Genomic DNA, 13232 nt, shown 5'->3' with positions numbered 1-13232 from the left:
TTAGGACAATATTTTCAATACAAAGTAGAAGAGGAATTAATATACATAAAGAACTATTAATGAAGAAAAAGAATGCCCCAAGTGAACACCAAGTGATGACTATAAAGACATTTTACAAAATTAAATACTCAAACATAAATGTATAAAAATGTGCTCAATATTCTTAATAACTAGTAAAGATTAATTAAAATAATATCATTGTATCATTTTTACCATTATACCATGACCATTAACACTGATACATATCACATCATTTTTAAAGTGGTTATTTAGGAATAAACTAAATACATGGCAGAGTCTATAAATTATGATGTATCCATAGTAATGCAGCAAGTAAGAAATCTATATAGTCTATAAATATACACATATAGTCCTAATTTTAGCTATAATACATAGTATATATGCAGTAAACTCTAACTCATATTTGTTCACATACACAAATATTTACTGTATTAGAACTGGTAGGAAATAGACCACTATCATAATTGTAGTTTGTGGTGATGGTAATATTCGATATTTTGTCTATCTTTTTATATTTTCTCTGTGTTTCTCCCTCCTGAATTTTAATATTTTCTCAACGTTTTAAATCTAACATACTTTTTGTTATAAGGAGTGTTATAAGGAGGAGAAATGGTTTAAATAGACTTGAATTGATTTAAAAAAATGATAAATAATGTTATTGGCTGAAAGATAAAGATATTTAGAACAGAAAAATAAGTATTGATGTTGTTTGAAAATTTAACAAATTGAGGTTCTTGGGACTGGTCTAAATTACTCTGATTAGAAATTCAGTAGCAAGAGCACAATACTGGATTTCATTATCAAATATGTAGAAAGATAATGACTCTAGCAATAATCTCAACAGAGCAGTGCACTGAGAAAGAAGTGTGAAAATCTTCCTAGATTTAAAATTATAGAAGCAGTAAACTTTTAAAAAATATCAAAGACATATGACATCAGGAACAATGATTCTAGGCTGCTCAGCTCTAACTGAAGTATATTTCCATTATAGTTGCAATGGTTGTGAAGAAGAGAACAAGGAGATCCAAACCAACAAGAGTTCAGAGGTGTGAACAGCGCCTTGGACATGGATGACTGAGACCCAAATGTCTTTAATTTCTTTCAAACTTCTCTTGTGAATTTGAGCAAATGTTTTTCTGCTCTCATTTCTAGGCCTTGGTTTCTTTAAATGGAAGGAGTTGAAATAAATGGTCCCCTATGACTTCTATTATCCTAATATTCTTTGATTTCAAACCCACTTACACACAAATTAGTCTGTCTTGCTACTTTAAGCACTGACAAAATAAATAACAGAGAGTCCTCAAAATCCAGTCATAAAAAATTACCAATCCTAACACACTCTATAAAGATTTACTTCTTCCTCTGATAATCCTCTGAAATCCACATTCATCCCAAAGAGCCTGCATGAAAACCTCCTTCCTTCCCTTTCTTCATTTCTAAAAGAAAAATGTACTTCCTTCTCTTTCTTCATTTCTAAAAGCAAAATTGTACTTGTTAACAGCAATAACATCAATAATATTAATGATGGTTTATGATTATTTAGCAATCACTCCCGGAGAAGGCAATGGCACCCCACTCCAGTACTCTTGCCTGGAAAATCCCATGGATGGAGGAGCCTGGAAGGCTGCAGTCCATGGGGTTGCAGAGAGTCGGACACTGAGTGACTTCACTTTCACTTTTCACTTTCACTCATTGGAGAAGGAAATGGCAACCCACTCCAGTGTTCTTGCCTGGAGAATCCCAGGGACGGGGGAGCCTGGTGGGCTGCCGTCTATGGGGTCGCACAGAGTCAGACATGACTGAAGTGACTTCACTTAGCAATCACTCCATGCCAGGCACTGTACTGTTTTATATTTGCTACCTTTTTCCTCAAGAAAGTGAAATTTTAAAAGATTAAATAACCTGAAAATACATTTATTTAGCATGTAATAAGAAATCAAGATATTCAATCAGTAACTTTTCAACTGTGCAAATATTTGAAAAGCTGTTGAAAATACACTGACAGCTGACCAAACAAGCAAAATATAGTAAGTGACTGATAAGACTTTGATCAGGAATTCTTTGTTTAAAAAAAAAAAGGAATTCTTAAGCATGAGTTTAAAAATGGGTATAAAAAATGACAAGGAGAGTTTATTCAAATGTGGTTTCTTGAGCCATGCCCAGAGATTCTGATTGGAAGGTACATCTACATTTTTAAAGGCACAACTCAGGGAATTCTGATATACGTAGTACATACAAGTCTACCATAACTGTACATGGGTAGATACAGCGTGAGGTCCTATAGCTGGAAATCAATCTTAGAGAATTAAAGAGAAAATGCATCTGGAAGAAAACAGTGGATTACTCTAACCTAATTTATATTGCTTTAGAATTGACCAAATCACTCATTTATGTTATCTCCTTTGAGCCTGAAAATGCACTGAAATGGTATTATAAATTTTACTTCCACTTAAAAATGAAGAAACTGATGCTCAGGGAGGTTAAATGATTTGGCCTGGGAGAACAGCCACCAGACTTGAATCTGCATCTTTTAACTGTAAATCCCAGTTTCTTTCATAACACCCTTAAAGTAACTTTGGTACAATAAATTACAAAGTTGTTTGTGAACATTTGATGTTAGTAAATCAATAGAAATAGATTACTAGTCACATCAGAAAGATTTTTATAAAGTTTAGAGAAAAATAATGATGACTTTGTTGAGTCTGTGGGCTCAGAATTCCATGGCTTTTGGAATGACTATTGCCCTACAGACAGTCCACTCAGTAAGGTTCTACAAATATACTCTTACTACTAAAAGTGTGGTCTGCATACATATGAGCATCAACTGGGAGTGAATTAAAATTGCAGAATCTTGGGCTTCACCCTCCATCCTGTGAAGAAGAATCTGCATTTTTTTTTATTTTATTTAATTTTTAAACTTTACATAATTGTAGAATCTGCATTTTAAACACAATGCCCAGGAGTCCAGAAGTCCAGGGCTGTAAGCTCTATCACCTTAACAAAAATGACTCCATCTTTCCGAATCTCATTTTCCTCACCTGTGAAATGAGAAAGATGAACTAATCTATCTTTAACATCTCTTCTATTAGTTACTTACTGGAGCATAGGAGTTGACAAACTATGGCCTGTGGGCTAAATCTGACCAGCACGCTAAGAATGATTTTACAATTTTAAAAAATTTAAAAAAAAGAATATTTTGTGACATGAAAATTTTGGTAATTCAGCTTTTAGTGTCCATTGTGCATATGTGCTCAGTCACTTCAGTCGTGTTCAACTCTTTGTGACTCCATGGACTGTAGCCCGCCAGACTCCTCTGTCCATGGGATTCTCCAGGCAAGAATACTGGAGTGGGTTGCCATGCTCTCCTCCCAGGGGATCTTCCCAACCCAGGGATCAAAACTGTGCCTTCTGCCTCTCCTGCATTGCAGGCAAATTCTTTACCCACTGAGCCACTTGGGAAGCCCTTAGTGTCCATCAATACATTTAAAATAGAACACAGCCAGACTCATTGGTTTATGAACTGTCTATGGCTATTTTCATGCCATGATAGCAGAGTTGAAAGGATGTAATCAAGACTGTAGGGCCCTCAAAGCCTAAAACATTCACTATCTGGCCCTTTACAGAAATATTTGCTGACACTTGCTATAGTAATAATGGTAACAGCCACAACCACCATTTCAGCAGATATTAGGACTCAAAAGTATACTAAGAACACATGTGCATATAATTTAAATATATATGCATATACATATATATTTGTATATACAGTAGTTTGTTCAGCTACTTCTCTACTTCTATTGATTCTATTTAAAAGTTTTGAAATGATCTGACTAATCCCAGTTTTTCAGGATGTTTTTCCATTTTTGAAGGCAGATGTAATTATTCTCATGTTGAGTGTAAGAAATGCTTCTGAAAAATATATTTCAGAACCTCTAGTGGAGAAGGGAAGAGCATGTATAATTTTAATAAAAACATATTTATCTGAAATAAATTACTGAAATTTCAACAAAATATCCTAGGTAGGTAAGAACTTATGTAAAATGAGAGAACACTTGCATGGGTTAAGTATGATTCTAATACTCAGCCAATCTTTTAATTTTTCTTATTTTTTATTTATTGTTATTAATATCTAAAACGTCTGATATTTTATTTCTGTTGACAGAGCCAGAAACACACTTTATAATCATATCTGTGTTTTATCAATTGAGAACAACTTCCTATCTACTAATCAAAGCAACAAATTGAGAAAGTCTACCATAATATTGATGTAGAATGATGTCAACTATGATATAACACAAAGGATAGGAGTCTATACTTTAGAATTCTTTCAAATTAAGGTACCACTACTGTACATTGTGGCTCAGCTGGCTCTCCTGCAATTAGGGAGACCTGGGTTCGATCCCTGGGTAGGGAAGATCCCCTGAGGAAGGGAAAGATTACCCACTCCAGTATTCTGGCCTAGAGAATTCCACGGACTGTATAGTCCACAATGTCACAAAGACTCGGACATGAGTGACTTTCACTTTCACATTCACTGTACATTACAAAACCACAAAATACCTATCAAAAAAATTCCAAGTAAGTAAAATATAAATGATGAACTGTATATTATTACCATTCAAAGTCTGTATTTGAATATAGAACAAACATTTCCAGAATTTATTTTTAAGCTCACATATACAATTGAAAAGAAACAAGAAATAATTTGAATTTTTAGTTGATATTTTAAGGTTATTCAAGTATGCATTCAAGAAATTTTTAAAAAGATTTTAAAACAAAGGAAATGGCCTTCTTTTGGAAAATCTCTACAGAAAACTATTCATTATGATTGTAAAATTGCTACTTATTATCATAAAGTAGAACAAGAAGTTCTACTGAACTATTTATTACCATAAAGTAGTAAATGATATTACTTAAATTAGTAAATTTTATTACCGTAAGCCAGTAAACCAGGACAATTTCAATATTATTATCATAAACTTGTTCTGGTTTCTGTTTTGTTGTAAAGTGATAGGACAAAGCAAAACATTGTAGAATATGTTTCTATTGTTTCTTTTGCAACTGACAATTTACCTATGAAAAAGTTGTCCTCAAAAGTAGGGTTATTTAAACAAACAAACAAAAAAAAAACCAAGATGTTTATTAAGCCATGATTTCCAATACTGAAGAAAATTCCCTAGCACTAAATTATTCTAGATTTCTCGTGAATATTTGTATTTGTTCTATTTATATCTCCTTGAAAAAAAAATTTCTAGTAAGTAAAATACAGAACATACAATGTACCAAACACACACACACACAAACGTTCATAATAATCTGTTTGCACATGAATACCCATAATTACAGTATATTTTATACCATAATGTTATATCATTCTTTATCCAAGAATTCAAACCAAACAATATTTAATACATATTTTAATATAAATCATATTATCAGTTCTTACCAGATCTTGCCCAGCACATCAAACAGAGAAAAATGTATACTCTCATTTGGAATCTGATAAAAGTAAAAGAAGCACTCAGATTCACCAAAAAAGAAATTCTAAAATTCATTATGGTTTCTCTTTGGTAGGACTGTCACAGTCTGGTAGGTTTTAATGTTAAAGGTTTTATCCTTGGCTTTTGCTCCTCCCTGTTTGTTGAAAAGGTGAGGCAGTTCGTTTTCTCCCATTTAGCTTGTACTTGTGAGAAGGTTTTATGAGTTAAACACTGTAATAAGTGTTTAGCTACACGAGGTGAATTTAAGGGAAAGAAAAAGATAATTATATCTTTCTTTATTCCTCTTAACCTCAGGATTTCAGAAATGGTTGGGAAGAAGATGTTTGTTGAAACCTTAAAGCAAATGTGATGTTAGAAAACACTAGAAATAAAGAGAGTCAGAAAAAGTTGTGGTTTATGTTCATTCTGATTACAAACTAAGTTGTCTTTATAACCATGAAATCAATAATAAAATTCATATCCACCAAGATTCCTTTTTATATATATGTCATTTTGCAACCCAAACTCAGTGGCTATTTTAAAATTGAAAATGCTAGCCTGTCTCTTGAGATCTACTATTTGAAGATTTTAAAAATATTTTTGTTTTTAACATAGCAGACATTTTAAAATTATTACAAGATTTCAACTATGTACTTCATTTTTCCCTTATTTTCCTTCTAACAATGGATGTTGGTAGGCAAGGAAAAGAGAGAATCGCTATTCTCTATGTATGTGCATTGTAAGTTCAAAAATTAAATTTGTTTGGAAATTCAAGTCTCTGTAAACTTCAAAAGATACTTTAAGAACAAACCTGTTTAATTCACATCAGTCAGTACAAACTATGCTGAGGTCTGGGGAGGTGCTTCAGAGGAACCACAAACAAAATGAGGTATTCATTTAAAAATCATGAAAAATGTAACTGCTGCTGAGATGTCATCATTATTTTGACCTATTCGGTCTCTGGGAATTTTATGTGAGACTTCAGTTTTAAAAGGGTGCCAACATGATAATTTGGAGACCAACAAATAATCATTTAGCTGTAACAAGTGTACCTTTCTAACAAAGATATAAGCAAACTACATGTTTTCAGAATGTGGGAAGAAAGATAAATGTCATACATTTAAGAGAAACTCTAAACAAGTTTAGAGTCAAATTAACAGATAAGTCTTTCTTCACATATCGTTTTCCTTTTGCTCTGTGCTTTTGCTGTCACACTTAAATATGAATCCTGCACATTATTTTCATCTTAACCATCCTAAAGAGCTCATATTGAAAATACCAAGTTGGCATTTAGGACAAAACAATCCATGGAAAAATTTCAAAATATAAAATTATGCTTCATTTTCATACATTTCACTTACTGTAAATTGTGAGAAAGTTGAGACCATTAATGTCCACTGCATCAAATAGCAAAACTAGTGGGAAGATAAAATATTATATAAAAGGAGTATATTTTACTAAGATAATATATATGTACTAATTAGTCTCCTTGTATTTAAAAGAATGATTTTAAGATCTGCCAGACATGTATACAGTATAAATCATACTATAAGAGTGAAAATGAGGATGATGATGAAGAAGATAAAAAATTGATGAAGCCCTATACACCAAGTAAGTTTCTAGGCATGTTATAGTTAGTTATAGAAGGTAGTTGAGTAGACTTATTGAGATGAAGGAGTCATTTTTTTGTCAGAATATATTTTGGGACAAAAAGTTGTGTAATTTAGCAATATGTGTCAAAATGCTTAATGTCCTCACCCTTTGGTTCTATAATTAAATATCCCAGATACTTTGCCAAAGAAGTACAATCACACCCATGCACAAAGATATATGAGCCAGGAAGTTCATCTCAGCATATTTGTAATAGCCAAAAAAAGTGGAAACAACACAAATGCTGACCAGTGGAGGATTCATCTAATTATATATATTGTGTTGCTGTTTGTTTAGTTGCTAAATTGTGTGGACTCTTTGTAATCCCATAAACTGTAACCCACCAGGATCCTCTGTCCGTGGGATTTCCCAGGCAAGAATACTGAAGTGGGTTGCCACTTCCTTCCCCAGGGTATCTTCCCAACCCAGGGAGAGAACCTATGTCTCCTGCATTGGCAGGTGGGTTCTTTATTGCTGAGCTACTTTTATATATTAATACATACTGTGAATTAAAATTAATGATGCAGAGAAATCAATATTTATTGGTGTAGAAAGCCTTCATTACATGGTTTTGGGGTGATCAGTTCAGTCACTCAGTCATGTCCAACTCTTTGCAACCCCATAGAATACGGCAAAAAAGGCTTCCCTGTCCATCACCAACCCTTGGAGATTGCTCATACTGATGTCCATCGAGTCAATGATGCCATCCAACCATCTCATCCTCTGTCATCCCCTTCTCCTCCTGCCTTCCATCTTTCCCAGCATCAAGGTCTTTTCCAAAGAGTCAGTTCTTCAAGTCAGGTGGCCAAAGTGTTGGAGCTTCAGCATCAATCCTTCCCATGAATATTCAGGACTGATTTCTTTAGGATTGACTGGTTGGATCTTCTTGCTGTCCAAGTGACTCTCAAGAGTCTTCTCCAACACCACAGTTCAAAAGCATCAGTTCTTCAGTGCTCAGCTTTCTTTATGGTTAAACATTTCCCTCATAGCTCAGTTGGTAAACAATCTGCCTGCAATGCAGGAGACCCTGGTTCAATTCCTGGGTTGGGAAGATCTGCTGAAGAAGGGATAGACTACCCACTCCAGTATTTTTGGGCTTCCCTTGTGGCTCAGCTGGTAAAGAATCCACCTGCAATGTGGAAGACCTGGGTTCGATCCCTGGATTGGGAAGATCCCTTGGAGAAGGGGAAGGCTACCTACTCCAGTATTCTGGCCTGGAGAATTCCATGGACTGTATAGTCCATGGGGTCACAAAGAGTTGGACACGACTGAGTGACTTTCACTTTCACTCACATCCATACATGACTACTGCAAAAACCATAGCCTTGACTATATGGACCTCTGTCAGCAAAGTAATGTCTCTGCTTTTAAATATGCTGTCTAGGCTTGTCAGCCTTTCTCCAAGGAGCAAGCGTCTTTTAATTTCATGGCTGCAGTCACCATCTGCAGTGATTTGGAGCCCAAGAAAATAAAGTTGGTCACTGTTTCCATTGTTTCCCCATCTATTTGCTATGAAGTGATGGGATCGCATGCCATGATCTTAGTTTCTTGAATGTTGAGTTTAAAGCCAGCTTTTTCCCTCTCCTCTTTTACTTTCATCAAGAGGCTCTTTAGTTCCTCTTCACTTTCTGCCATAAGGGTAGTGTCATCTGCATATGTGAGGTCATTGATATTTCTCCCACCAATCTTGATTACAGCTTTTGCTTCATCAAGTGTGGCATTTTGCACGATGTACTCTGCATATAAGTTAAACAAGCAGGGTGACAATATAGACTTGACATACTCCTTTCCCAATTTAGAACCAGTCCACTGTTCCATGTCTGGTTCTAACTGTTGCTTTTTGACCTGCATACAGATTTCTCAGGAGGCAGGTAAGGTAGTCTCATATTCTCATGTCTTTAAGAATTTTCCACAGTTTTTTGTGACCCATACAGTCAAAGGCTTTAGAATAGTCAATGAAGCAGAAATAGATGTTTTTTAAATAGATGTTTTTTTTCTGGAATTCTCTTGCTTTTTCTATGATCCAACAGATGTTGGCATTTTGATAAAAGGCAAGCTAAAGATAAAATGTATAGTAAGGTACATAGTAAGATACACATGTATTTTCCTAAAATATGTTTTATGTTATGTATATGCTAAGTCACTTCAGTAGTGTCCGATTCTTTTTGACCCTATGGACCATAACTTGCCAAGATCCTCTGTCCACAGGATTCTCCAGGAAAAAATACTGGAGTGGGTTACCATTTCCTCCTCTAGGGGATCTTCCCATCCGAAGAATCAAACACATGTCTCTTATATCTCCTGCATTGGCAGGTGGGCTCTTTACCACTAGCACCCTGGGAAGCTCTCTAAAATCACAGAACTATCTACAAAAGCAGGCTTCTTGTCAGAACACTCTTGGCTGCAGAAGCAGACACACACGCAGGCATGCCAGCTCTGCACACCGCTCTACCACCACACATGTGTGGGCACTCAATCCCTGCTCCAAGGAGGACCAGCCTGACCAGCTCATGGGAAGACCTGGTGAACATTGCAGGAGTGGGGTCTCCTAACATAAGAAAACCTTCCTTACATATATACAAGTCAGGATGCATGTCCTGGGGAAAGGACATGCATCCTGACTTGTATATATGTATGTTAGGAAGGTTTTCCTCCAGAATATTTATATCTGCATGGTAGACTCCTTGATGAATTCACTGTCTTAGTTATCTCTTTAATATTACAAATATTTCTTTTAATAAATATCTAATGCAAGTAAAACAACACAACAAGTTATATTTACTTGGGACAAATATGATTAAGGAAATCAAAACAAAGAAAAACTGAGAGTAAGAAAAATAATGAAGACAGGTGAGGTTAATTTTTCAAAGATATTCAGTGCACACCCTTAACATTAATTCCATAAGTTTCTCCATTCACTCATTCATGTGTTCATTCATTTATGCAACTTTTATTAAGCATCTACTGATTTCCAGGTTTAACTTGGTTGCTGAACATTAAAATAGAGACATTCATTTAGTCAAACTGTATTATTTCAGCAACTAGTTATGATATATCTACAGAGGTATCAGGGATTGTTCTAGATATCGAAATATATTACCTTATAGTATTTCACAGAGAAGAGGGATTGGAAAAGATATGTCTAGAAAACTATGGAACCAGACAGGTGGAGCAACCAGCTAATCTACAGTACTGAATGGCAAGCCTTGCAAGAAATGCTATTTGGGCTGAACTACAAAAGAGAATAAGTCATCTGGACAAAGAAGGGGAGAAAGGAACTCTGGAGCTCTAGTTATATATATACATATATGGGCTTCCCTGGTGGCTCAGCAGGAAGGAACCTGCCTGTCAGTGCAGGAGACATGGGTTCAATCCCTAGGTTGGGAAGATCTCTTGGGAAAGGAAATGGCAACCCACTCCAGTATTCTTGCCTAGGAAGTCCCATGGACAGAGGAGCCTGGCAGGCTACAGTCCATGAGGTCTCAGGAGTTGAACACAACTTAGCAACTAAACCACCATCACCATATATATGTGAGCATGTGTGCATGCTTAGTCACTTCATTGTGTCAGACTCTGTGTGACCCTATGGACTATATAGCCCATCAGGCTCCTCAGTCCATGGGATTCTCCAGGCAAGAAAACGGAGGTGGGCTGCCTGTACCCTCCTCCAGATGATCTTCCCGACCCAGGGATCAAACTCGCATCTCCTTCATTGCAGGAAGATTCTTTACTGCTGAGCCATCAGGGAAGTGCATGCGTGCACACACATGTGCACGTGCGCACGCGCGCACACACACACACACACACACATTTTTGATGTCTTTATGCAGTTATGGGTATAAGGCATCCTGATATGAGTGAGAAAAGACTAATTATTTATCCATGCATCTAACCCATTAGATTTTATATGTGATTATATGTGACTGATGGTGCAAGAAATGGTGAGAATAAAAGGGATTCTTTTTAAGCTACCACTAGGTTTATCACCATTCATTCACTCAGTATCAATTAGGAAATACAAAGAAAGGCCAAATTCTGAGCAAACAGCTAACTGCTTTGAGCTGACTTTCAAACCTTAAAACATTAAATAATTATTCTAGAGGTACACATGCCATAAACTTATGTACTTTCAAAATAAAAGATGTGATAAGAACACCAAAATCATACACACCATAGACAAAAAAAAAATGATGCAAATTTCAGTCCAGCAAAAAAACATGATGACTTATATGCACTACATATTTTACAGTCAAACCTGAAGTTACAGCTCCCAGATAAGCAATGTCTGAGGAGTTAAAGAGAAAATATCTTGGTTTGGATAAAAATTTGGAGGTAAATGAATTTAAAAATCAATAGATCTACTCATAATAGAGACCTGCAAGTATCCACTTATTTGATCAACATGTATTTGCTATCTGCTTGTAATGTGCAGAGTTTCCCTTGCGGCTCAGACAGTAAAAAATATGCCTGCGATGTGAGAGACCTGGGTTCTGTCCCTGGGTTGGGAAGATCCTCTGGAGGAGGTAATGGCAACCCACTTCGGTATTCTTGCTGGAGAGTTCCCATGGACAGAGGAGCCTTGAGGGCTATACAGTTCATGGGGTTGCAGAGTCGGACATGACTGAGCGACTGAGCACACACACACACAGTGTGCATGTTTTCACAACCCCCTCCCACTATGCTACAATACTGATGAAAGAAGAAAGAAGAAATGGAGACAGGACTTAAAAGACTTATGATATTATCGACTGAAGGTAACTACTGAAGTCATTGACACATAATTTTCTATTTACATGTTCAAGAAATCTGCTTCTCCCATTAACACTCTAAGGTGATTTAGAAGGACATATCTTTATAGGCACCTTTGTTTTCCAAGGATTAAAAATAGCGCCTGGCACATAGTGAGCACTCAGAAAATATCTATTAAATGAGGTAATTATATTAGTCCAATACAATCCTTAAGAAATAGATCTTGAATTCTAAAAAGTGAAATTACTTAAAGTTATAAAATTAAGTAATGTCAGAATTCAGTTAGAAATCTGGATTCCAAAGATGTGTCCTTTCCATCAAAAAAGATGATTTCTTTGGTCCAGTAACCATGTAAAAGAAAACTTTTCTTTGGTCCATGTAAAAGAATACTTTTTCAACTCAAATGAACTATCACCACATTTCTATGCAGACATATGGTATCAGAAAGGAAGCCAAGTTAACAGTTGACAATATTTTGTTTAATATATCAAAATATTGAGATTCTGAGTAAGTTTTCTTCCTCCTTTCAGGAATTTTTTTTTTCAATCCTCCTCAAGTAAGGAGTAATTTTTCACCTTGGTCCATAGTTTACAAAGTACAGCCCTGGAGCCTATTATACAGAGTGAAGTAAGCCAGAAAGAAAAACACCAATACAGTATACTAACGCATATATATGGAATTTAGAAAGATGGTAACGACAACCCTGTATGCGAGATACCAAGAGACACGGATGTATAGAACAGTCTTTTGGACTCTGTGGGAGAGGGAGGGGGGGATGATTTGGAAGAATGGCATTAAAACATGTATAATATCATATAAGAAATGAATCGCCAGTCCAGGTTCAATGCAGGATACAGGAAGCTTGGGGCTGGTGCACTGGGATGACCCAGAGGGATGGTATGGGGAAGGCGGTGGGAGGGAGGTTCAGGATGGGGAACACATGTACACCCGTGGTGGATGCATGTTGATGTATGGCAAAACCAATACAATATTGTAAAGTAAAAAAAAAGAAAAAACAAAGTACAGCCCTGATGTAAAATACAAACACAAGATCCTACTACAGTCACCCAGCATGCCTGTGTGCTCAGTCACTTTAGTCCTATCGGAGTCTCTGCGACACTATGGACGTAACCCACCAGTTTCCTCTATTCATGGGATTCTCCAAGCAAGAATACTCCAGTGGGTTGCCACGCCCTCCTCCAAGGGATCCTCCCAAACCAGGGACCCAACTCCTGTCTCCTGCATTACAAGCAGATACTTTACCCACTGAGCCAGGTGGGAAGCCCACAGTCACCCAGCAGCCATACTCAAAAGTTCTGTCTTCAGTAACAA

The 13232-nt window shown here is 36.2% G+C and overlaps 1 protein-coding gene across 1 annotated transcript in view; it reads right to left on the bottom strand.

Moving 5' to 3' along the window:
* LIPI (lipase I) overlaps nt 1-13232 on the bottom strand; it is an 80418-nt gene that overhangs the window by 66274 nt on the left and 912 nt on the right. The gene's annotated exons all lie outside the window — the stretch shown is intronic.

The sequence above is a fragment of the Bos indicus x Bos taurus genome, chromosome 1 (genome assembly GCF_003369695.1).
Source record: "Bos indicus x Bos taurus breed Angus x Brahman F1 hybrid chromosome 1, Bos_hybrid_MaternalHap_v2.0, whole genome shotgun sequence".
In the NCBI taxonomy this organism is placed as follows: domain Eukaryota; kingdom Metazoa; phylum Chordata; class Mammalia; order Artiodactyla; family Bovidae; genus Bos; species Bos indicus x Bos taurus.
The sequence above is the reverse complement of the archived record's forward strand: the minus strand, read 5'-3'. Positions and strand labels throughout refer to the sequence as shown.